The sequence below is a fragment of the Panthera uncia genome (assembly GCF_023721935.1).
Source record: "Panthera uncia isolate 11264 chromosome A1 unlocalized genomic scaffold, Puncia_PCG_1.0 HiC_scaffold_16, whole genome shotgun sequence".
NCBI lineage: Eukaryota > Metazoa > Chordata > Mammalia > Carnivora > Felidae > Panthera > Panthera uncia.
Window position 1 is genome coordinate 18,887,208 of NW_026057576.1, and position 26,174 is coordinate 18,913,381.

The 26,174-nt window shown below is 41.7% G+C and overlaps 1 protein-coding gene and 1 long non-coding RNA gene across 3 annotated transcripts in view; one reads left to right on the top strand and one right to left on the bottom strand.

Annotated features, from left to right (window-relative positions):
- The window catches only part of WDFY2 (WD repeat and FYVE domain containing 2), a 181,249-nt gene that overhangs the window by 114,464 nt on the left and 40,611 nt on the right, over positions 1-26,174 (bottom strand). The gene's annotated exons all lie outside the window — the stretch shown is intronic.
- LOC125933751 (uncharacterized) lies at positions 6,886-26,160 on the top strand. Its single transcript, XR_007461090.1, has 3 exons — positions 6,886-6,930; positions 7,496-7,626; positions 25,714-26,160. It is a non-coding gene; the product is annotated as an uncharacterized LOC125933751 (long non-coding RNA).

The following is a 26,174-nucleotide window of genomic DNA, read 5'->3' on the forward strand; positions in this document are numbered from 1 at the left end:
CATATGATGTCACTATACGTGGAATTTAAGAAATAAAACACTTGAACAAAGAAAAAGAGACAAACAAGAAAAGAGACTCTTAAATACAGAGAACAAGGAGCACCGGTTGCCTCAGATGGAAGAGCATATGTATGACTCTGGATCTCGGGGCTGTGAGTTCAAGCTCCACCCTGGGTGTAGAGATTAGCTAAAAAAACCAAAATCTTTATTAAAAAAACACAAAACAAAAAACAGAACAAACTGGTGGTTGCCAGAAGGGAGGTGGGTGGGGACTGGTTAAATAAAGGTTGAAGAGGATTAAGAGTACACTTATGATGAGCACTGGGTAATGTGTAACTGTTGAATCACTGCATTATACACCTGAAACTAATATAGCACTGTGTGTTAATTATACTGGAATCTAAAAAATAACAATAAATAAAATAACAGCACAATTCACAACAGCCAATAGGTGCAAACAACTCAAATGTCTATCAGCAGGTGAATGAACAAATTACATACATATACTAGAATATTTTCAGTCAACAAAAGGAATGAAGTACTCATACATGCGAAACTTGTATGAACGTCAAAAACATTATGCTAAGCAAAACACTGTACACTTTAAAGTGGTTAACTGCGTGTAGGCGAATTTCACGATAAAAATTTAAAAACAATCAATACAGACTTTGCCTGGAGTTGAGGCAACCACATTCGACAGGAGACAAGATTGAGGACGGAAGCAGATGTGCTGAGGACAGCAGGGCTGAAGGTGGAAAGGGCCTGGCCTCGTAATACCTCAGTAATACCCCTGATCCACCAACTCTTTAGACCGACTTTAGACTTGCTTGTGAGATAATTCCCTTTATTTTTACCTTAAGCCACTGTTAGATGGATTTTGTTACCAGGATCTGAATACATGTTAACAGACAGAGAAGACGAAGGAAAGAAATGTCTCTCCTTAGGTTTGGGGTTTGTCCCACTACATGATGGTGTGGTCATTCACGGAGATGAGGAACAGTGGAGAAGGGCAGGACATGGGGTGAGAATCATGAGCTCGATTTTGAACATTTGAATCAGAGGTGTCTTTGAGTTAGCCAAGAGCTCCTAGTTAGTGAAAATGAGAATTATAATTCAAACCTATGGTATGAAGCTGTTGCAAAGATTAAACGTAAGGTCTGTGACATGGTGCTTAGCACAGAGCAGGCCTTCAGTAATTGCCAACAATTATTATTATTGTCATTAATATCACCATTTTTTTAAATGTGCTAATCCACCACAGCTTGGGAGAGTTCAAGATCCAAAACGGTTCCCGCTTTGCCAACGTACTGAATATTTGAATCCTTGATGTAAGGGATTTTTCGCTCAATTTACAAAGATATCCTGTAAATTATTTATCCAGTCCTTTACGCCCTGCTTTAACATGTACTGGGTATCTCCTATGTGCCAGGCATCGGGCAGGAGCTCCAGACAACTTAACATTATCATGACAGTGGTGAATGATAAGGGCTACAAGGTATTTTATATCCATGCAAGCAATGTAGGAAAGGTATCTCATCCACATGGAGAAACGAGGCAGGCTCAGGAAGGGCTGACTCGGGAGGTGGCCATATCTATTACTCTGTTTATTTCCTTCACTGCCCTGGCCACAATCTGTTATTTGACTTACCTACTCGTAGATGTGTTTATTATCTGAAAAATAAAAATAAGAAACTAAGCATGACAATGCGCACTATGATCTTGCTCACCACCATCTATCTACCTGGAGGCTGCCAGAGCGCGTCGCACATGGCAAATACGGGATAAATATTCACTGGATGAATGAAAACAGGTGAGTCCGAGGCGACAGAGACTGTTGGTTGTCTACACTAGATTCATTCTCCTCTTCTTCCTTAGAAGTTCCCCTAGTCACCCGATTGGGCAGAGCACAAAGGCCAAAATGGAAGGCAACAGACTTCAAGCTAGACAAGATGCTTGGCAGAGGTTATTTGCCACGGATACTACTATAAGTGAACAAAAAAGTCTACTGGGCTTTTCAGGGGACCGTTTTGCCCACAACTTTCCAAATGTGGCCTCCCAACAATCCCACAAGGTAGGTATGGTTATGAATCTCATGTCACAGAGGAGGGCTCTGAAGCACAGAGAGCCCCCAGGTTATACAGAGCCACAATCTGAACTCACACAGTCTAACCTCAGAGGTTGCTCTCTCTCAACCACTGCACTGGTGGCAAACCTGTTCCCAATACGGGAGGGGCAGGAAGGCAGAAAAACAGCAAGTTTAATTTTCAACAAACTGAATGTAAAATAACTGGAGATGAGAAAATAGCAATAAAATAAATAAAGTAACTATAGATGCGGAGCGGTTTCTTATGTGAGGATTAGAGCTGAAGGTAGCACCGAAGCCATGCGCACACAGGTTGCAACACTACCGTGATGTTAGTGCAATCGATGCTCCTAGTTTTCCAGGTGCATAAATTATAAGGTTATGTAGCTATGTATGTACATATGTGTCCACAGATAAATGTTTAAGTAACAGTGATTCTAAAAATCCGGTAAAAAAAGAAAAGGTACACATCAATACAGCTAATACAGGTTTGTTTAAAGATTTTTAAAGCAGCTGTGTAGGTCAAAAGGGTGGCAGGCTAAAATTAGTTTTGACTCTAATTATAGAGACAAACATTTTCACATAAACAACAGCACCCCCACCAAGCCCTTTGCGTATACATTTAATCCTTACGATAGCTCTATGAAACAGAAATCATCCTTCAGAGATGAGAGGGCCCACAGAATTTAAGTTTGCCTGAACCAATAACCTGCAGTTATTTTAAATTCTGTGCTCTCTTCACTAAACATACTGCCTTCCTTACACCAACATGTATTAAGGGCAATATTGAGAACCTTAGAGGGTTAGAAATAAAATTCTATAAAAATATTTGTTCCCTTATCTGTAGAGATATAATAATAGTTAAAAAAAAAAAAAAAAAAAGACACTACATCCTAGACATCCTAGAGGTCAAAAGTAACAGTGGGATAGCCAGGACTTTCCTAGAGAAATGTAAGTTGCACTATACAAAGCCTGCAAGAACCAATGTTTTGCAAATTATATTTTAAAAGCAACACAAAAATCTTTTAATAGTAAGTATAAAACTTTTTCCTTGGAAAGAACTTCAAGAAAAAAAAAAAAACAGCTGTGATTAAGAGTCATGGTTAAGCCAGTAGAGGTCAGTGTATTGGAGAAAATGGATGCCCCTGCTGGAAGGCAGGAAAACGGAATTCACCCCCCACACAAAGTCCTGGCCTCCCGGGAACCCAACAGAGCCACACACTTTGCACTGTCCTCCTCACTGGGTCCTGTAGTCTTCTCTCCCCCGAGCTCTCAACAAAGGCAGAAACAGACACGACGACAGTTGGGAGAGAGAATCAATTCTCATTTCAAAAATAATAAGACAAGATCTCTCCAGTGGGCCTCAGTCAGTTTAGCAGCTGGGCTATTTTGAAAACAGCATAATCTTATTCTACATTGGACACAGCTGACCACATTTCAACAGGTAAAAGTCACTTTTAAATATTAGTCTTAAATATTATTTATTCCTTAAACCTAAAAAGGTTTTTTTTTTCTTTTCATTTTTAAGGTGAAAACAGAGGGTAGACAAATTGTAGTATTTCTCAAACTGCACCACAATCAGTGCACCAGCTTGCTCCTTGACTGAGCTCCAAACACAATCAGAGAAGGAATCGCGTTTTCTCATACTTGGCACCTGCCCAGGGCAAGCTCCACGCCGAGCCCCAAAGTGGTGCTCGTCGTTTATAACAGAGCAAGAGGATCAGTCAAAAGTTCCTCTCTACAGCCACCCACCCCCGACCGGTCCACTGTCAGGAAGTTCTCTGATGGCATCTGCAGAGACCTTGCACAGAAGGCAGCAAAGAGGCTGAGCTCACGCTGAGAAATCTGTACACCGTGCTGGGTGGGATGACGAGGAAGGAACTGCAAAATCCTTCATTTTATAGCGCCAGTGCCTAGCATTACCCTAAAGAAATGAGACATGCAAGGGCCTTCCGACCCTACCTCCCAACCCACTCCAACTCCCTCCAAAGAACTGAACCCAGTGCCCGCCTCCACTCCCACCTTAACTAGGAAAGGTGTGACCTCCTCACAGGCAGCCCACCCCTGAGTAGCCAATGTGACCACACAGAGGGATCGAACTTTCAAACTAGCAAGGAAGTCAAATGCTCCCTTTATGAGATTCCTGAATTTCAGTTTGTACTTGACTTTCTTATTTCAAACTGTGCTGATACACACAAGCTGGCAATAGAGTGTAGTAATACACAGGTGCTGAACTGTGTGTGTGTGTGTGTGTGTGTGTGCGCGCGCACACACGTAAGTAGCCGAGCACCACAGCAGTTCCACTCCCACCCCCATCCTATCCAAGAAAAAGATACCCTTTGTTCTAACTTCTAGTGGTCTTTATGAGTCCACTTATACTGATGGAGACAATGAACTGCGGGGACTGAACAAGCTGGACTTCCCAAGACGAGTAAAATCTAGAAGTTAGGAATTCTGCCCCACTGCCTCACAAGTGCGTTTATATACGTGTGTGTGTGTGTGTGTGTGTGTGTGTATTTGATCATTGACTTGTTGATCACTGATTCATTCACAGACATTTATTAAACACCTACTAAGCACAAGCACGTGAACCACACTGGAACCACAAGACAAACAAGCACCACCTCTGTTCTCAAAACTCACCCCCCGCTGCAGGCGACAGGGAGCAGAACATGACCACTGGGCAAGGTAGGAGAAGCCGATGCTATTAAAGAAACACGTGCAGTGGGGGATGCATCTAACTCGGAAATGGAGCCTGGGTTAGGAGATGTTAGAGAAGGCCTCCCAGAGATGACGGTGTCCGAAATGCAGGATGAGGAAGCATTTACCAGAGGAAGGGCGAGAGGGAGCAGGGGCATGTTCCTCATAGGGAGAGCAGCATGTGGAGGCAGGAGCAGGCAGGGAGGGGCAAGGTGGCAGTGACGAGAACCAAGCTGGTCCAAGGAGCAGGCAGGAGGCCACACAGGGCTTTGCGGGCCACGCTGAGGAGTCTGGGATTTACTGTGAGGACAACGGGGAGCCGCTGGAGGCCAAGCAGCCAGCCACAAAATCACAATTTTTTCGTTTGTTTGGGAAAACCTGGAAGAAGCCTGCTTACCCTGAAGTAACCAGTTTGGTTAACCAGTAAACCAGGCAAAAAAGGACGCGGCTCTAGACAAGAGAAGAAGGCAGACTTGAGAGCATCTAGGAAGTGGAAGCATCCGGGTTCCGGGGCTGACTGGGTGTGGCGTGCTGCATGAATGGGTGGTTCGTCAGTAAGTGATTTTTTTGTAGAAGGCAATGCTGACTTCATCTTGAACTTGCTGGGTGGGTGTGGAGACGCTCCCGTTAGGACTGTCAAGGAGTGAACTACCTGCCTGTGTGGAGTCCAGGGGTGAGATCTGAGCTGAGGATCGGGATGTGGGAGTCACCAACAATAAGCAGTAGCTAAGTCCCTGGTGAATAAGAAGAAAATAGGGCCAAAGACAAACCCTGGAATAACACCAACAGTTTAGAGGTGCAGCACTCAGAAAATCCGCAAAGACCTCAGCGTGGGCCACCACGGATGTGTAACAAAGGCCTTCGCCTCTCAGACACAGAACATGTCCTAATTTTTGGTCCAGAAAATAAGGTCATTGTAAACATACCTAAGAACTGAACCAAATTCACAGTGAAAACGTGCCCATAATAAAAAAACTATCTATATAGGTCACTTTTCTGAGAGAAGAGGGAAGATTGGGGGTGGTGACAAACAGTATACCACAGGTTGCTAAGCTACTGAATAAAATAAGACGAGGCGTCTACCCGTGTTGAAATTCAGGCTTTTAAAAATGTGCCCTAGAATGATGCAACCTTCATTAGTTACCATAGCAATGAGCTTCATTTCCCAGGGGACAATTGTTATTTTTGCCACCACTGAAGTATCGGGGGGGGGGGGGGGGGGAGTAGTGATGCTGACACCGACTGTGTTTTGAGGACCCTGAATTTTCAGGGAATACTCTTCTAATAGATCACAAAGCGTAACCTCAATACAAACAGAAGGCAGCCCCTAGCGATGGGCAAACTAATAGAAAAACTTGAAGCAAGGGAATGTCACTCAATAACTTTTTGTTGTTTTTACAGCAACTTGTTTCAAGGGGGTAAAAAAAATGCCTCTAATGCAAATAATGCTGCAGAAATTCTTGGGAAACACACCTAAAAGATTTTTTTAAAAACCATTTCACTATGATTATTTATAATAAAAACAAGCTACCAGCTTCTCGTGATATGCATTCAGATCACATGTAGTGAATAAACCCAATCTTCTACAAATCACTGTGTATCTCTGTATTGAGGATTTCTCCACAGCTAGACAGACTGCTGTGTGGAGTGAACTCAGGCACCTAGGGGTTTAAGACAGAGGGGCTCAAGCTGGGTGCTGTCCAGCATCTGGACCACCCCACCAAGCAGCCCAAGGCCAAGCTTAACCATCCACTACATCAGACCTAAACAACTTTGCTGAATCACAGACACCTGGAGTTTTTTTTTTTTTTTTTCCTCATAGCTGTAGGAACCTAGCAATCTAAGGCTGGAGAATAGGTGTGGCTGTTTTATATTTCAAAACCCGGAGCTTCTAATGGCATTCCTGCTTTAAAATACTAACAGCCATTCTGGTCATTCGCGGTCATGTGCTTCAGCGAGGTATGCTTATTACAGCCATCACCAGAAAGTACTTTAACCAGCTGGGTCCTTTCTCTCAAACCAAAGGTCATGGAAGCCTTCACAATTTAGAATCTTAAACATCACAATTAAGTAGCAGCCATCTTCATTGTTTTTTAAAATCTATAAAATGAAGACTCAAAATGAGGTTAAATAGCCCCCTATGGCAGGTGAGAAATTATAAACATATACAAAATACATGGAATTACGGTCTTTATCAATCAATACTAAGGGTCTTAAGAGAAAGAAACCCCCACAAGGCCTCGATTCTGAGTCATTTCATTACTTTTTTTTAAGTTTATCTATTTATTTTGAGAGAGAGAGTGAGCAGGGGCGGGGGAGGGGGGCAGAGAGACAGAGGGACAGAGAGAGAATCCCAAGCAGGCTCTGGGCTATCAGTGCAGAGCCTGATGCAGGGCTCAAACTCATGAATAATGAAACCATGACCTGAGCGGAGATCAAGAGTCGGACAGTTAACCGACGGAGCCACCCAGGTACCCCCTGAGCTATTTCATTACTAATAAGCACTACGCTGGGTCTGCAATTCGTTTCTGTGCATTCTAGCCTTGCTTTGTATATTTTGTTTTCTTAGTTAAACTCTTAGGGGCTAATGTTTAAGCACAGCTTGCTGTCTTTGCATAGCTGTGGGCTTCAGAATTCCCAGACTCCCTCCCTCTCACCTCTCACCTCTCACCTCTCACCGCTGTTACCTGCATATCTGCTCTCTCATATTAGCGTACCTCCCCTGCAAAGCCTTCCAGACTCCTGGGTGGAATGAAGCTCCAGAATCACATCGCATCTCGCCAACGTCAGAACAGTCACATGGCCTGTCAATGCTAGTTAGCAAGTCCATATCTCCCCATCAGGTGAGTTCCTTGAGAACTTCAAAAAATTTTTATTTTTGAGTATTTTTACCTTTGACTTTTTATTACCTATAATGCTTTTATTTTGAATAGTACTTAGCACAGGGAAGATGCTTGGAAAAGGTCATATGAATACACAAAAGGAAGGAAAAAGAACAGGAAACAGTAGAGAAAAAAAAGATGAACCCATTCCCAGCGCAATGGTGAAGAGTAACCCATAGGGCAGCACTAGAAAGGCACCAGATCAGAGAGGCTGGATGGGTTCCTGCACATTAGCATTGGCAATGCCATCTGCTCCTCAGCCAGAGTCCCTCACAGGCAAAAGAAACATGAGTACAAGCCTTGAACTGTCAGTCTGAGCAATTCAACACTGCAAGAGTGTTCATCAAATATCACCCACTAGGAGAAACACGGATGGAATCACTAGAGGAACGATGTAGATTTAAATATTGTTCTTGCCTCTATACACAGCAGGAGGGCATGGTCTGTGTCCTCCTACTCACCACTATGTTCCTACAGCCTGTCCAGGGGCAGGCACGTGATAAATGCTCAACAAGGACTTAATGAAATAGTAAACTGAAAGAGCAGTGATTCAGAGGATGCCCCTGGCTGCCACTGCTCTGAATCTGTAGACAGATGAACCGCTCTCTTCCAGGGTAGCCACATGCAGCAAAATGGCCAAGAATTTTACACCTTAAAAAACAAAGCAGAGCTGGTAGGAGAGGGCAAATGGGGAGTGACTGTTCAATGGGTATGAGCTTTCCATTCGGGAAATGGATTGTAGGGAAGGTGGCACAACATTGTGAATGTATTTAATGTCAATGGACTGTACTCTTAAAAATAGTTAAGACGGTAAATTTTGTTATGTCAATTTTACCACAAACTTTTTTTTTAATTTTTAAAAAAGAAACACAGCCATCTCTCTAAAAGTATACCCTTCATAGAGCTGCAAAAGATGTACCAGTTAGAAGACAGCTGTGGATAGCCTGGCCCTGGAGGGTCAGTAAAGGGCATCCTAGGCTGAGAATCCAAGGAATTCACTTGCCCACTCCAACAGGGTAGGGCAGCAGGTTTCCAACCAGAATTCAAATCCAACTTGGACTCAGGGTTTGGAGGAATTACTTGGTATCTATCCTACGACAAAAAGGATCAAAGGACAGTTTCTGAGCCGTGGGGATGTGGGTAAGTTTACATAACGAAAGGGGATGTTTTCAAAAGATTACTTCGGCAGTAGCAAGCAACTTGGATTAGACAAGATCGAGATTAAAACCTACGAGACCAGTTGAGAGCCTGCTGTAGGGATCAACATGTTAGAACGGAGTGGCGGCAGGGCAGTAAAGAGGAAGAACCAAATCCTAGATACGTTTCTAAGAAGGAATCACAGGGCAGATAAAGAACCAAAGGTAGCTACATTTCCAGTCAAGGAAGCCACGCTGATGATGAAGGAAGATTGTGACAGACCTCCTACACATATTTGAAAAACAAGGAAAGACCTCACAAAGTCAACTAATTTTTCCAGAAAGAGAAGCTGGAAAATCCCATTGATTTTAGTAGTGTGACAGAATAGACCTTGAAAGACCTTCTGGATTAAAACAATCAAATGCTGGCTTAAATTGAGTAGAATCTAGTTTTTTCTTTATTGTTGTTATTTTAAAACCTATTTGAAAGTGAAGGATCTGAAGATCCCCAAAACTTGAATAAGGGAGTTTTTAGCAATTTTTTAACTCTTAAGTTTTTAACCTTAAGAGTTTCAATTGGACCCTATAGATCTTAAGTATCCATTTTAATGCCACACTGGGCATGGGCTATAAGAGAAAAGGTCTAAAACCTAACCAACATGGGGAATCTAATAAGAAACTTTATTTAAGCCAGGATTTCAAAGACCACTTCCTTGGTACAAGAGTTTATAAGAAACAAATTCCCCCCATGCAGAAATGGGACAGTAAGGAAACTGTCCAGGTAAAAATAAACAAATCAATCAATGTATCACAAACTGGCCCTCAGGAAAGATATTTATTCTACTTGCGTGATCTGAGAAGCCTCTAATGGAGAATTTAATTTTAAGTGGTCCTAGATTTATGATGTCCTTGGCAACCAGAGAAGCAAAAGCAAACCCAATCTTATCTCAACTTCAGGGAGACCTTAAAAATTTCCTAAAAAGTTCTATGGAAAATGAGTGGATCCAATTTTTAGAAATAACAAAGCCCACCAGGAAACTAGGTATCAGAGAGAGAGAACCAGCAAAAATTAAAGAGCAAAAAGAGACCACCAACAAAGACTTGATACTAAAATCATCAGAAATAGAATATAAAATAACTACATTTAATGTGTTTCAAGAATAAAAGAGAAGGTGGAAAATGAACAGAGATGGGGGTGCCTGTGTGGCTCAATGGGTTAAGTGTCCGACTTCGGCTCAGGTCATGATCTCACAGCTCGTGAGTTTGAGCCCCATGTTGGGCTCTGTGCTGACAGCTCAAAGCCTGGAGCCTGCTTCAGATTTTGTGTCTCCGTTTCTCTCTGTCCCTCCTGTGCTCATGCTCCGTGTGTGCCTCTCAAGAATAAATAAAATTTTTTTTAAAAAAAGGAAAAAAAAAAAGAAAAATGAACAGAGTAAGTGGATTGAAAAAAACAACTGAAAATGAAACATATAACATTACTGAAATAAAATTGCAATGGACAAATGGAACAGATTAGATACAATAGAAGAGAGGATTTATAAACTAAAAGACAAATGAAAAACACTCTACAGGACAATCCACACGAAGACCAAGATATGGAAAATATTACAAGTTTAAAAACAGGAAAGGCAGAGTAAAAAAGACTAGAATGAGAAGATCTAAGATATGTATAACTGGAAGGAACAACATAGAGAATGGGGAAAGAGGCAACAGTTGAGAAATAATGGCTCCGTCTCTGACAGACACTTTGAAATATGTCAACTCTAAGATGAAGATAATCAATGGCAGGAGATTAGCCCGGGTCAGATCAAAAGTTATCATTTTGGGGCACCTGGGTGGCTCAGTCGGTTAAGCATCCGACTTCAGCTCAGGTCATGATTTCCCAGTGCATGGGCTGGATCCCCGTGTCAGGCTCTGTGCTGACAGCTCAGAGCCTGGAGCCTGCTTCAGGTTCTGTGTCTCCTTTTCTCTCTGCCCCTCCCCCACTCATGCTCTGTCTCACTGTCTCTCAGGGATAAATAAACATTAAAAAAAAAAAAGTTATCATTTTCTTTCCTAGATAACTGACCAGCCTACAACTGTAACTCAGCTAGGCTCCCTCTTCCCCTGATGTCTTAGAACTTCAGACAAAGAAAGTATTCTCTAAGTATGAATGTGGGCCTTGTTAGAGAAAATAGGAATCCAATCATGCATCACTAGATCTTAACCACTTTTCTTTGCTGTCCGTGTTCTCGTAAGAAACATGCCATACACATTTTTCAACACCACCTCTTCTAATTCAGTGGTGACTGGAAATGCTCCATGAAGACTATGGACCCAAGTTAGAAAAGACATGATTTGGGAAATAACTTCCACTAATGAAATTAAAGAAAGTAGGGCAGAAAATATAAAGTTCATCCATTTTCCAGCCCTACTCTATTTCTCTTTATCCCTCACAAAATACCCTAAGGTGAGTAAGGCAAAGATATCATCATTCCTAGTGATGTCTGAAGGTGCTAGGAGTCTAGAGGAATTAAACAGTTTGATCAAAGTTCCACAGGAAGATGATGGGAAAAGTCACATCAAAAGCCTACTGTCTTAAGTACATCATATGAACCTTATTTGGATTGTGGTCTGAATAAATCAACCATTAAAAATATATGTTCAAATTAGGGAAATTTGAACATGTTAAATGATATTAAGAAATCATAGTTTATTTAGTTCTGCATAATAGCAGCACTGTGGAACGTGGAACGAGCTAACACTTATACTATTAACAGGTAAAGTGATATAGTAATCTATAATTCATTGAAATTGAATCCCAGAGGGGCGCCTGGATGGCTCAGTAGGTAGAGAATGTGACTCTTGATCTCAGGGTGGTGAGTTCAAGCCCCACATTGGACGTGGAGCCTACTTAAAAAATAAAAAATAGAAATAAAAAAATAAAGTGAATCCCAGAACCCCTACCCAACAAAGCATGGAGTGGAGAGATCCATGAAACAAGGTTGGCAAAAGGTTGGTCACTGAAGCTGGATAACGGGTACATCATTATTTTCATGTGTTGTATATGTCAGAAATGGTCTGCAATTAATTATTTTTTAAAATCTTGAGGTCTTGACTCATAACAACTGTATATATAACTGCATGTAACAGAAAGGGATAGCCTCCTTTGTAGAGAGAAATCATGAATAGAGAAACAGTAGTGGATACAAAATCAAGTAGTACTAAACAGTTTTGTCATCCAGATGGCAATCTGAATTGGTTTAACATCCTTTGTTGGTATTAATAAATAGTTCACAAATGAAACACTTTTTATTTCTAGAGAATGGATAACAAACAATTTCTGGGTCTCTAAAATGAATGAACAACCTAGAAAAAGCCCTGCTTTAAAAGATGTTAACAGCTGAGGCAAATTATCTAGCATATATGTCCAAAAGAAATTGCTACAAACTATCAGAATTATCCCACTAGAAAATTTTTAAAGCTCTCAACACATAATATTCATGTTAAATATTCTCAACACATAAATTACAGTAGCATATGTAAATGGTAAAGGAGACAATAGCATACGGGTTGCTTTGAAGTTAGCAGAGTGGACGAAAATGTCTATTTTCCAGTGCTTAAATATATTTCATTAGGAGATTAAATTCTCCTTACTACTGGAAAACACTAACTGGCATAAAAGTATTCAGATTCCATCTTAAATAACCTACATTATTTTGAACATCCATCTGCTCTCCTTTATGACAAAAGAGACAAGTATTGAGATTCTAGATGGAATCATAAAAGCCCTTACATTCTAGCCTATTTTATAAAGTAACTAAGACTAATCGTATTTCTCTCAAATTTTAAATGTATCGGACATGCTTTGTAGTAATACAAAAGAGATATAAAATGGGAAAATCAAAAAGACAATGACACTACATCTTTACTCTGCCAGATCAAATAAACAGAACAGTAGCCCTCTACAATTTTGCTTCATATAAAGTGATGATTTAGCATGAATGGTTGAAAAATCTGTTACCTTGAAAAACCGTAATAGACAGATACCCTCTCCTCCTATAATCAACCTTTCTTCCTGTGGGTTTTTGAGATACATAATGTATACTCATGAATGTTAATAAATCCCATAAATCAAAATCACATTAACTTCCCTTCCATATCGAACCTTCTCCATAAGCACCCATAGAATTTCCTTGATGTATCAAAGTATATGGTGTAAAACAATGTAGATGAACCTACAACAACAAAATTTCTTTATGTGTTGAAGAAAAGTCTATTACTAGAAATAATTCACTCTCTCTTGACCTCACTTGGAAAACATGCTTAAATTTAAGCCACACCAACGGTAAAGCTTACACGCACACCCATTAAATGCACAGAGCAGCCAGAGAAACAGAACCTTCTGTTTATTGGTCAACCCTCATTTATATTTTTGTGGGAGAAGTCAAGTAAAAGTAATAGTAGAAACTAAATTATTTTCTAAAATTCTTTTCAGGAATTCATTAACTTCCAGAAAGATTCCAAAATTCCTACAAATCTTGAGCTAAGGCTGACGAACCACAGAGCCCCTCCACCAGAAGCCATTCTGTAAAGCAAGCATGATATGTACATTATTGCTCTACATAATATGCAGCAGTATCGAGTTAATCCCTGCAAAAATAAATGTCCAAAAAGCTTAGCAGTACCCAATATTTTTACTAGCCAGCATTCTCCCAAGAAGTTACATACGTAATAAAATGAATGAAATCAGCATTTTCTGACTCACACAGAGTAGCTTTTCATGAATGGGTACTTAAGTGTGAAGACGGATTAACTCTGATCTCATTTTAATGAGTTTCTCTTTGTCTTTGAGGGACTACTCCGCACAGATGCTCAATCACTCCACTCCATAGTCATTTCAATCCATCCATTTAGGAGGTTTGAGAATGGTGCTGACCGCACTTCCTGTGGGCATACTAAATGCACCAAAATGTAAAGTCAGACAATAATTGAAATAATGTAAAGTCACCTCTTCTGTCCACTAGATTGCTAATTCCTGTCCAGGACGCCTCTGTGATGTGAATGAAATCTGTCCTGGCTCTGCTATCACATTGCCTTTGTTACACTCCCACTGACACTCGCAAGAGCCTCCTGTCTGGTCTCCTGCCTCCTATTCCACTCTTCTCTGATCCCTTCACCCCGCCACTCAGGTACTTCCTAAAATGCAAATTCAACTATGGCTCAACCTTTAGAGATGTTCAGCCTTTGTGTGGTCTACCAGGTCCTCCACAATCTGACCCACGTGCGCTCCTCTGGCCCCAGCTGCCCGATATTCTACCCAACTACTCTTAGTTCTCTAACTCAGTAATGACCAAACTTGCTCGGAGAAAAACTAAAACTGAAAGGCTGCCATAGGGTTAAACATAGGGTTGCGAGCTTTTTATTGCGCCAAGGAAAAAAACATCTCAAACAAACAAACAAAAGAACCCTACAATTTGTTGGCACTTTCATTTTACAAAAAGTTAAGAAGGACACAATCTTAGAATTCTAAAATCTGAATTATAGGGGTGCTGGGTGGCTCGGTCAGTTAAGCGTCTGACTTCGGCTCAGGTCATGATCTCACAGCTCGGTGGGCTTAAGTCCCATGTTGGGCTCCGTGCTGAGAGCTCAGAGCCTGGAGCCTGCTTCGGATTCTGTGTCTCCCTCTCTTTCTCCCCCTCCCCTGCTCATGCCCTGTCTCTCTCTGTCTCTCAAAAATGAATAAACATTAAATAAATAAATAACTCATATTGTCCTTTTTTCTTTTTATTTCACCACACACTGGTGAAAATTCTTGCACCAACTTCTTCAGCAAAAGCCATGCCCTCGCTCATCATACCCTTATGCCCCCTGCACGCGCTGACTCTCTGATGAAGCATCTGTTTCTCCCATCCTCCTTTTCCACTTGCATAACTAGTATTCATCCTACAACACTCACCTTATAGGGCAGTCCTTTTCCAATTTTAGCATTCATAAGAATAACCTGGAGATTGTGTAAGATGCAGATTCTGATTACAAAAATTTTGTCCTATGGTTCCTTCCAGAAGCGTTGCGGTTTGGGGTTTTACATCGAAGTCTATGATCTATTTTGTGTTCGTTTTATATACGTATGAGGCATGGGCCAAAGTTCATTTTTTTTAATATATGCATGCCCAATTGTTCCAGCATCATTTGTTGAAAAAATAGTCCTTTCTCCACCGAATTTGTCAAAACTCAATTGACCGTGTATATGTGTCAGTCTCTTTGCGGACTCTGCTCTGTTCCACTGATCTATTTGTTTAGGCCAAGCTATCACACATGTATCTTGAAGGCTCAAGATACAAAGACAAAAAGTACTGTGTGCAAATGAGAAAGGACCTGGAATGTACCAGACCTCCTTGATGTTTGCGTATGTTTTCTTTCTCCTGTTGTACTGTATCCAATGTCTTTACCAAAGCCTGAGGTAAGTATACTTTGTGAAATCTTGTTGAGTCCTTTCAATCAATTGGCCCTGGGTAACTGCTGCAATGATTTTGCTTTCTGTGATTAAAAAGAGAACACAAGGCCAAAGAACTGGCTGTTTTCCATCTTGCCTAAGTGGGTCAAGGTCAATTCTCTCTTTGTCCTCTCTGCTAGGAATGGCACTTCCCAAGTTATACTCATCATGGCCTTTAGGTCTGCTTTGATTGTAACTAGTTAACCATGGCCAAGATAACGAAGATGATTGCAAAATGGAAGATTTTTCAGTCTAAGGCATGTTTACAAACCGGAGTCCGTGAGCCTAAGAGTACACACAGGAATGTGAGCCACAGAAGGCAGATGAAGCTAACACAGTAACCTGAAAATGAGCACAACCCAGCAAAAGCTGAAACCTTTTAGGAAATATCACCAACCGCTCAACGGATAGTTGCTGGGCTTCCTGGTACATAAAGGAAGACACAGGTGGACCCCCAGCACATTGTAAAGATCGAAAAACTTCTGGTGGGCATCCCTTCCATTAAGAGTCAAGCTAGATTAAAGCGTACGCAGACACTCCCAGAGTCTGAGGAGTTACACTCCGGCACTGCCCAGACATGCAGGCACCGAACAGGAATGGAGAGTGGTGGTGTGGGTAGCGAAGAAAAGCCTCCCTCGCTCCTACGGGCTGAGAAAGTGAGGTAGTGGGGATAGTAGCAGCAGTAGAAGGAATGATAACAACGGCCAGGGACAGAATGTTCGCGTCCCTCTCAAAATTCGTATGTTGAAATCCTAACCCCCAGTGCGATGGTGTTAGGAGGTGGGGCCTCTGGGAGGTAATGAGCTCATGGAGGCAGCGCCCTCATGAATGGGATTAGTGCCCTTATAACAAGAGACGCCATCTCTCCACCACGTGAGGATATGGTGAGAAGACAGCCATCTAGAAGCCAGGAAGAAGGCTCTCACCCAGAGCCTCCAGGACTGTGAGGAAACTGCCCAATTCACGATAATCTGTTACTGCAGCCCATGCTTACTAGGACGCCACCAGAGTGAGGTTTCTTTATAGGAGACACATTGTGTTTTACTGGCTTTCCTTCATTTAATCCTCACAAAAGTTCTAGGAGGGAGATCCAGCTCTCGTTTCCGTTTTAGAAGTGAGGAACTACAGTGTGCTCACACTAATCTGCCTGTGGCCCCCAAGCCAGTGAAAGGACCAACCAGGAGGTACTCGAGGCAGCCGGACTCTAACGCCTCGGTCTTACTCACCTCTATCTTATTTCTGAAGTTGTCTGAGCACTCTGAGAGAGGAAGAAAGCAGACTGTGAGGACAGAAGGAAAAATGCAGGAAGCTTGCTGAAGTTGTCACTATTTAGATAACAGAAGACAGGAAGCAAAGAAAATGGCCTCCAAGCAGCTACAGCACCTTGCACAGTGCTTCGGGTAGGTCTGGGTTTGATCACTTCTAACGGGTCTAGAGGGACACGAGACAAACAACATGCGGCTCTGTCATATTCTCTCGGTTACACAGAGCTGCTATTCTTTTTTTTTGTTTAAGTTTACTTATTTACTTTGAGAGACAGAGAGAGAGAGAGAGAGAGAGAGAGAGAGAGAATCCCAAGCAGGTTCCATGCTGTCAGTGTGGAGTCCGATATGGGGCTTGAGCCCATGAACCATGAGATCATGACCTGAGCCAAAACCAAGAGTCGGATGCTTAACCGACTGAGCCACCGAGGTGCCCCACAGAGCTGCTATTCCTACAGGCTGGCATGGAAAATAAAGGTCACTTCATAATTTCTCTCTCTTCTAATGTTGAAAAGAATTAGGGCTTCCCTACAGGGCAGCTCTCCATATCTCCCTGCCTTCTCCTCCAGCTCTATGTCTTGTCAGTGTGGACGAAATCCACTTAATCCAACCATAACACATCCAATCACTTTGATCAGTACACACAAAACGTTTTAGCCAACAAGTTCTCCTTGCTCTACTAAATTTATTCTTGGTACTGAATACCTGAGAAAAATCGGCCCCGGATTTCCAGTCTTCAGGTGGTAACAGGTGTTGTAAATTTGCAGAAGTTTAATTGACGCTAATCTGGTTTCATGATACTAAAACTCTGTTTACTAAAAGGCCGAAGTATTACTCCTCCTTCATTTTGAAAAGCATGCAAAAAGTATGTATTACAAACCAGGGCTGGTACTAGAAATACAAAGAGAGTATAAATGGGGTCCCAGCCCTCATTAGCCCACAGTCAGGTTTTTATTCACTCTTTCTCAAAAACACACCTCCAGGGCTTTGCAAGACTACACTATTAGTTCTTGGTGTTGTTATTTACAGAATTAAAACTAATCTCTGCTTGAAAATAAGGGAGAAAGAAGATAATGAAAAAGAGACTCTACAGTTTTTTGATCTCCAGTTTTGAAAGCTGGACTCAAAAATAAAAACATCTGTGTTACATATGGTAGGAGATTTTGAGATATGATAATAATGACTAACATTTAGTGAGCACTTACCCCAAGCAAAGTTCAGTTCTAGTTACCTTCTGAGAATTACTTGATTTAATCTTTACACGGGTCCTATAGAGATTGGCACTTTTACTATGTCCATTTTCAAGATGATGAAACTGAGGTACAGAGAGGTAAAGTAATTTACTTAACATCTTAGGAATTAAAGGAGCCAGAATTCAAACCCTGCAGCAGCCTGTCTCCAAACTCCATGCTTTTGACAACTAATCCTGTCACTGAGGAAAGAAAGATTCAAATATCAGAATTCTGTAGCAGGTTAAGCTGACTGACCATTGGAAAAAAAATTTCTGGTCCCAGAAACAGACCCAAGTATACAGAAGAAAGATAAATTATACAATAACTTATTGTATAATTAATTATTGGTTCCCAAAAAGTGGACCCTTACCTCACACCATTTATTAAAATAAATTTGTTGCTTTAAAGAATTACACGTGAGTACCTGGAACCAGGATGATACAAATGACTCCCTTTCCTCATCGCTTTTTGTGAAAACGACCCAACTGACCCATAAAGAAAATTCTTCACCACCCACTGGGTGCTTAAGAGCCCCATCCACCGACCAGAACCCTTGAGGAGAGTCAGCAGAGGATGGTTTAGAAAAGCCCCCAGTGAGTGGAGAGCCCAATCAGCAGCCAGTCCCTGGGACGTCATCGGCAAAAAACTGCTGCCATTCACCAGTTACTGCGAGCTGGGAGCCCTATGAAGTGCTTCAAGCTGTTAACAAATTTCAAGATTATTATACGCGCCAGTAAGCTGATGTTCAGAGCGTTCGACGAGATGCCCAATGTTGAACAGCTTATAAGAAGCAAAGCCAGGATTGGAACACCATGGCTATCACCGATTCAAGCCTAAACTCTGAAGCATTCACTGCACACAGAGGGCCCAAGTCCACCAGGGTCCCCTCTTCAGATCCTGCGGGCAGTTCCTGAATCAGAGCAGAGGCTGGACCAACGTGGGACAAAGAGCTGTGCTGGAGTTTCTGCCTGGATGCCAGGCCAGGCAGCTATTCAGGGGGAAGGGAAACTACTCCAGGCAGCTTAGAGCTGCCAACCGCAACACAAAAGGGAGACTGTTCCGCAACAAAAGGGGGACTCTGCCCTGCAGCTGTCTCCCACTGCCTACAGCTCCATCCCTACCCCACACAGACTACTAGAACTCTAAGCTGCTGCTGAGAAAGTACAAGAAATCTAACTTTTCCCCTATTTTTGCCTATAATGAAAAGAACTCAACAAGGACCCACACAGTCTCTGACAGAGCGTATTTCAGTTACCGATATGGAACAAACCAGACCTCTCTCGGCAGATGGGACAACAGAGATGCCAGCAAAGGAGCCTGGAGAACTCTGATATTTGAATCTGAATAAGCAAGGCAACGGCAAGAAACAAGACAAGTTTACAGATTTTAAAACTTACATTTGCAGTAAGATTCCGAAGAACAGCGGATCACTGACAGGAATTTACTAGGATGAAAGGTGAAAAGGAGCAATAGGAAATAGGACTTGAAGGTAAAAAGCAAAACTGCAGGCCTGAAAAACAGAAGCAGTGAAATGCAGACTGGCAATAGCAGAAACCAAAGGAGAGCCTGGCATCAATGTATTCAGTGAGACCTGCCAAAACTCACAGGAAGATCATGAAAAATTGGAAATTACCAGTGAAAGGAAAGCTCCAGAATAACAGGTCCAGAAGCTCAAATATGTGCATAACAGAAATGTTTGAAAGAGAAAATGAAACGGGAGAGAAATAATGATTTGTGTAAAGGAGAAATAATAATTAAGTAAATAATGGGGAAAAAAACCAGAACTTAAAAATGAGTTTTTCGGACTGAAATTACTCACTCAGAGCTTGGCTCTGAATTCATCGTAAGAGATCCACACATCCCCAAATTTCTGAATGTCGGGAGGGAACTATCCCATAGACAGACATCTGAACCTCCACCAAGATTTAGTAACAACAGCAAAAAGGAACATGGATGAAATGGACATTGGGTCTCATCTGCCATAATAACTGTTAAAAGACAGCAGAGTAAGATGTACAGGACTCTGAATGGAAAAGACTATGGCATAAGGCATCTAAATTGAGCTAAATTATCAATACTATAATCATCATAATAAAGCAGAAGAAATATGTAAGAATACATAAGAAATATAAAAAATAAAAATATACACTATGTAAGAAAAATATACCGTCCATAAATCCTTTCTTGAAAAAAAGTTCTTTCTTTTAAGTGTATTTATTTATTTCAGGAGGGGCAGAAGGGCAGAGAAAGAGGGAGAGAGAATCCCAAGCAGGCTCCACACCCTCAGCACAGAGCCCGACTTGGGGCTCAATCCCACCACCCTGGGATCAGGCCCTGAGCCGAAATCAAGAGCCTGACATTGAACTGACTGAGCCACCCAGGCACCCCAGGAAAAGAAAATTCTTCAGGAAGGGAAGACACACAAGCAATTGAAAAAATAAATTAAAGAACTCAAGGGGCACCTGGGCGGCTCAGTCAGTTAAGCATCCCACTCGGTTTCAGCTCAGGTCATGATCTCCCCGTGCTTGAGTTCAAGGCCCACCTCAGGCTCTGCACTAACAGCACGGAGCCTGCTTGGGATTCTCTCTCCCTCTGTCTCTAGCCCTCCCCCACTTGCTCCCTCTTGTCTGTCTCGCAAAATAAATAAACTTACAAAAAAAATTTTTCTAAATAAAGAACTCAAGAAAGTACAACATATACAGCAGCACAGACATATAGAAGTATAAAAGAAATAGCAGTGAACAGTACAGCTAAGAAAACAATGCTAATGGTGTTGAAATTACGATAGGAATGTTCAGCAAGGATGCTTAAAGGGACAAAACGTAAAAAAAAAAAAAAAATAGGAACAAACATTTCTAACTATTTCAACAAAATTTAGGTGGTAAGAGGAAGCAAGGAAGGAAGGAAGGAAGGAAACAGTGTGCTGAAGCATTCATGGTTTATGGGAACTGTACAGATACTGTTCCAATGTTAAATAAGTTCACATTTTAAATGTACCCACAATTAGAACACAAATTAGACCTGCAACTCCCAAGTCACAAAAAGAACTGTTTTTCTGCTTTAAAAGAGAGGAAAATTTGACAAAGTAAAAAAGAAAGGATAATAATTTGAAAACCTAACACAAGATGCCAGGGTAAGACCAAACATGCAGTGAATACTAAGGGCTTAAATACCCCTAACAAAAGAGGAACATTCACAAATTGGGTAAAAGAGTGAAACCCACCCCCAGGGTTATTAAATGAGGCAACGTTTGCAAAAAAAGTGCCAGGCATATAATAATTGCTCAAAAAAGTGTATATGAAGAAAGAAATAACATTGTAGGCACTGTGGTGAACCAAACACTTCAAAAAAAGAAGAGAGGAAACTTTACCAGTTTAAAATACCAAAATCTCATTAAAACTTAAAAAAAAAATGTTTTTAAAGTCTTATGATGAGCTGACAAGAAAATAAAGGAAATCCTCAGAGGTCAAAAACCTTAAAAAAGCATATAATCTTTGACCCAGAAATTCCACTTGCAGAAACTTATTCTACACTCACATGTTACACAAGTAAGGAATCAAGGGATGCCTGGCTGGCTCCCGCGGTAGAGTGTGTGACTCTTGATCTCTGGGTTGTGAGTTCAAGCCCCACGTTGGGAGTAGAGATCACTTAAAAAAAGAAAAGAAAAAAAAGTAGCAACTGTATGTGATAGGAGAAGAGAAAAGCAGTGTGTGGTCAATTATGGATGATAGGCTCTATGTTCATTGTGTGCAAACGCCAGGAATCATATACGTGGGAAGAATGCATACATTCAAGGCAGTTTTCTCAGTTTAGAATGACCAGGGCTGCAGGGGCCCATGGGTGACTCAGTTAAGAGTCTAACTCTCCGACTCTTGATTTTGGTTCAGGTCATGATTCGCAGTTTGTGGGTTTGAGCCCCGTGTCGGGCTCTTTGCTGTCAGCACGGAGCCTGCTTCAGATACTCTGTCCTCCTCTCTCTCTGCTCCTCTCTCTGTCTCAAAAATAAATAAACATAAAAGAAGAAAAAAAAAAAAAGAATGATCTGGTCTGTAAATAACAGAACTGCAACCGCAGTGATGTAAACAATAAGACTCCCAGGCAGACAGTTCCAGGTTGATCAGTGGCTCACATGTATCTTTCATGGCTGAAGCCCCACATTTCCACCTATCCCCTTCGGTGTGCTAGGGACATCATGTTAGGCAAACACGAGGCTTGTAAGATTGTATCGATAACACCATACTAAAATTGGAGGGGGAAAAGAGCTAAAAGAAACCTGTGTCCCCTGCTCATGCTCTGTCTCTCAAAAATAAACATTTAAAGAAATTAAAAAAAAAAAAATCTGTGAATAGTGGTTGTTCCAACATGGTGGATCACGGGTGGTTTCTTACTGCCTTCTTTCTATGCTTTTTTTGGGCTTTCTGTATTTTTTTTTTTAATAAGAGTGTAAATACTTGTAATAAACTGAAAACAGAAAAAGTATGTCTTTCAGATGAACTGAAATAGAAATGCTACTGAAGAAAGGGGCTCAATGGCCTCTTGGCCATAATGGCATGGGTACTTTTCTTGTTTTCCAATTAGATTTCTTCCAAATTGACCTGTCACGTGTATGAGTTTTCTAATTCTCCACCACATGCATACTAGTTTTGTATAAAAAGGAAGCTCATGATGTTGTTAATGATTATCCCCTATGTAAGGTGTAACACTTTATAGAACAGTTCCTTTTCATGGGCCTTTATTTCACTATTACTATTACAGCCTTTATAGATAAACACAGGAAAATTAAAATAGAAAAACAGAGCACGCTGCAGTGAGGAACCTGACACTGTAATCATTCAAGAGCCTTCCCTAAAATCACATGAAATCAGGAAACTTAAATCCATTTTTTTGCCAGCAGCATTCTCTTTTCACATGCCATCTTTCATAAAGATAATATGAAGACAAATTCATGGTTATAATGCATCAATTTCCAAGGGGCTCGATTTCTTTTAGATATTTAATTAACACCAGTAACCATCTGTGCCCTAAATCTACTGTAGACAAAATGAATGTTGAGAGACCAAAGCAGGTCAGAGAAACCTACGCTCCCCGTTTGGTGTGCTTCAGTGACTTCCTCCTGTTAACCTTCCCCCCACGATGAGGTAGATGGAACAGTGTGAGGGACTTCCCACATGTGCAGTTTAATCTATTAACTTCAGAAGCATCTTTCAAGACTAACTTCTCCACAGCTTAACCCTAAAAATTTGGATCTCACAATTTCAATTTCAAAACTGAAGGACACCTGAGAAATAATCTAAGCAAACTCCCCATTTCACACACAAGGAAACTGGGAGTGTACAGCTGAAAATCATCACAATGGATCCCTGTTACAAACAGAAATGTTCCACTGAGCACACAGAGGTCTTTGGAAGAGGTCTAAACCCTGCAAGCAGTTTTTTTTTTTAATGTTTATTTACTTATTTGGGGAAAGAGAGAGCGCATGAGCACGGGAGGGGCAGAGAGAGAGAGGGAGAGAGAGAATCCCAAGCTGGCCCTGCACTGTCAGCACAGAGCCCGATGCAGGGCTCGAGCTCACAACTGGGAGATCATGACCAGAGTCGGTATCAAGGGCCAGACGCTTAACCGAATGAGCCACCCAGGCGCCTCTAAACCCTGCAGGAATTTATCCTGCTGCTCAATCTTTAGTTGTGATCCTGTTTGTTAAATGCTGGTCAGTCCGTTTCTAACGCTCTTTTTAGATACTATACATCTTCAAGTGAGAAAATTCTATTCAGTCCAACATGGTGGGTACACTAAAGCAGCAAAGTGCCATCTGTGCGGCATGAAGTGCCCTGTGAAGTCATTCTCCCTCCTCTTCCCCCTCCACAAGGAATGGAAATTAAGCTCTGCCTTTATGGTTACTGTCGCTGTCTTTACTACCGTGACAAGAGTCACTGAAGAATGTGTAAACGTCAAATCGTAAACAAAAAATTCACTGAAATAAAAATTTTTATTAGGCGTGTTTCATTTTGTTTTAGGCCCTGCCACATTAGTCACATGAATTATGAAATGCAATATACTTCATTATACAAAGTTAAACAAACTATAAACATCTACGATGTTAATCATCAATCAAAATTAATCGTTGGAGCCACTGGTGGAGAAAGAGGAAGGAGCTATTTAATGAGCCTGGCACGGTAGATGAGGCTTCCTGTATTTTTCTGTGTGTTGGGATGATCCTGACGAGCCCTCTAGTAAATAGACACAAAAAACTCTGCCGTACAGAGAAGTAAACTGAGGCTCTGGGAGGTGAACTGATCCAAGCCTCGCAGGTAACAGGATGGGCATCTCCAAACCCAGTCATCGCTCTACTGCACAAACGCGGCCACAAGTTCCGAGAAAGAATGAGAAAAGATGAAGGTCCTACAGCGTGGAATTTACATTCTAAAGACACACTCGGGCCTCACATCCTCACCTATTTAAGAGTTGGAGATTCCAAGCGTAATTCGAAAACATTAGTTCCTCCCTCAAATCCTCGCTGTGAGCTCACTGATGTGGCAGCAGGCCCTGGTGGCGACTGGGGTGGGGGTGGGGGGCTGGCTCTGGGCCCTCCAACTGTGGTTTCTACTTTATTTCACCAAAAATTCTTAGGCAGACTTACTCCTGACTGTGTGAACGCTGTCTGACAACATTAAAACAATCAGACAGAAGTAACTTGCTGGAGTGTGAAGCAGTAAATGCTACATCAGGTGAAAATTCCCTCCGCTGATATCGGTTTCCTTTTCAAAGTCCTGGCTCATCCGTGCCCTGTCAGCATTCCACCCTCAGCCAGGGCTGGCTGTGCTCTGAGCCGCCTAATCTTGGCTGAATTCCACAGGATTTTAGTTGGCCTCAGTAATATTTTTGCTTAGCTCTCAAGTCTGGAGATACTTCTTCTAGAAGTGATTTTCCTTTTTGCTCTGAACTCCTGAAAACCCTCCAGACTAAGGAAGACGTTAATTGACTCGTATTAAGAAGAGGTACCAAATTTTAGTGGTGGTTGCCATGGGCTGCAGTGGAACAATTTTGCTTTGCATATTAAAATACCTATTTGGGTGGGTTTTTTTAGAAGATTATTACTTTTAAGATCAACAGACACATTTTTTTCTCTGTATTACATAACAGGCTAAAAGCTACGTTTGATTTTTTTTCTCTTTATTACGTAACCGAGGCTAAAAGCTGCGTTCGTTCAGCTTTGCAACCAGATTAAACTCAAGAAACGTGAATTTTGCACCCCAAACATTTACACAATCAAGTGCTAGACACATGTGCCCTTAACAGAGGAGGAAACCACCATATCAATACCAGGGATACGTGTGGTTAAAGTGCTGTTCCACCAGAATATACTTGACCACAAACCGCTAAGTAAAGTTGGAATGATCAAAGTATCCAGAACCCTACCACCTCTCACTACCTCTGCGACTGTAGTCCCAGTCAAAGCCACTGCCACTGCTCCTGCTGCAATGGGCTGGCCTCCTAACGGGTCCTCCAGCTGCTGTCCCCACTCACTCCCACCCAGCCCATGGTCGAGTTTCACATAAGTCAGTCGATCCCATTAAACGAGAGTAAACTATATTCCTCTAATCAAAACTCTGCATCAGCGCTCTCCTCTCAGCCACGCTGGTCTATGTGCTGAATGTCAGGAATATTCCCGCCACAGGGCCTTTACACCAGCTTCTCCCTCTGCCGGGAAGCCCCAAGGCTAGCCCCTCACCCTTCCAAACTTGGTTCAAACATGGCTCTCTCAGAGAAGACTTCTCACCTTCAGTGAGGACTGCCCTGGCCATTCCTTTGCAAACAATGGAAATTTAACCTCCCTCCAACTCATAAATACCTGCAGTCTTGATCCTTTTACCTTGCTCTAGGGTTTTTTCCATGCCGCTCATCTTTACTTATCCATAATAATTACTGTTTATTTCTCCCCACAGGAATATAAGCTCCACTGAGGCAGGATCTTTGCTTTGTTTACTAATAATCATCCCCTGCCTAGAAGAGCACCTGGTAGAGTCAGGAACTCAACTAACATTTGCTGAACACACGATGAATTAAAATAAGCAGAGTGAAAGTGGCCTAATATGGGCACATGAGGACCCAACACACAAGATTCTTGCCACTCCCAGTGATGAATGGAACCGGAAGAGCGAATCAGGAGTCACGACAGTACAAGCAATAGCTCACAGTCCTGGGCAACAGAACTATAAATATTCAGGCAAGAGTACTCTAACACAGGGTTAGAGTATCTCGGATGAAATCTGAACTTCTGCTTTTTAGCAAATTCATTCTATCAGAACCCAGGAGTAATCTGTGCACAACAACCCCAAGAAAAGTGTGTGCGTGGAGTAGGTTCGATTAAATGAAATCAATTTTACCACGGAGTGGTTTGCCCCAA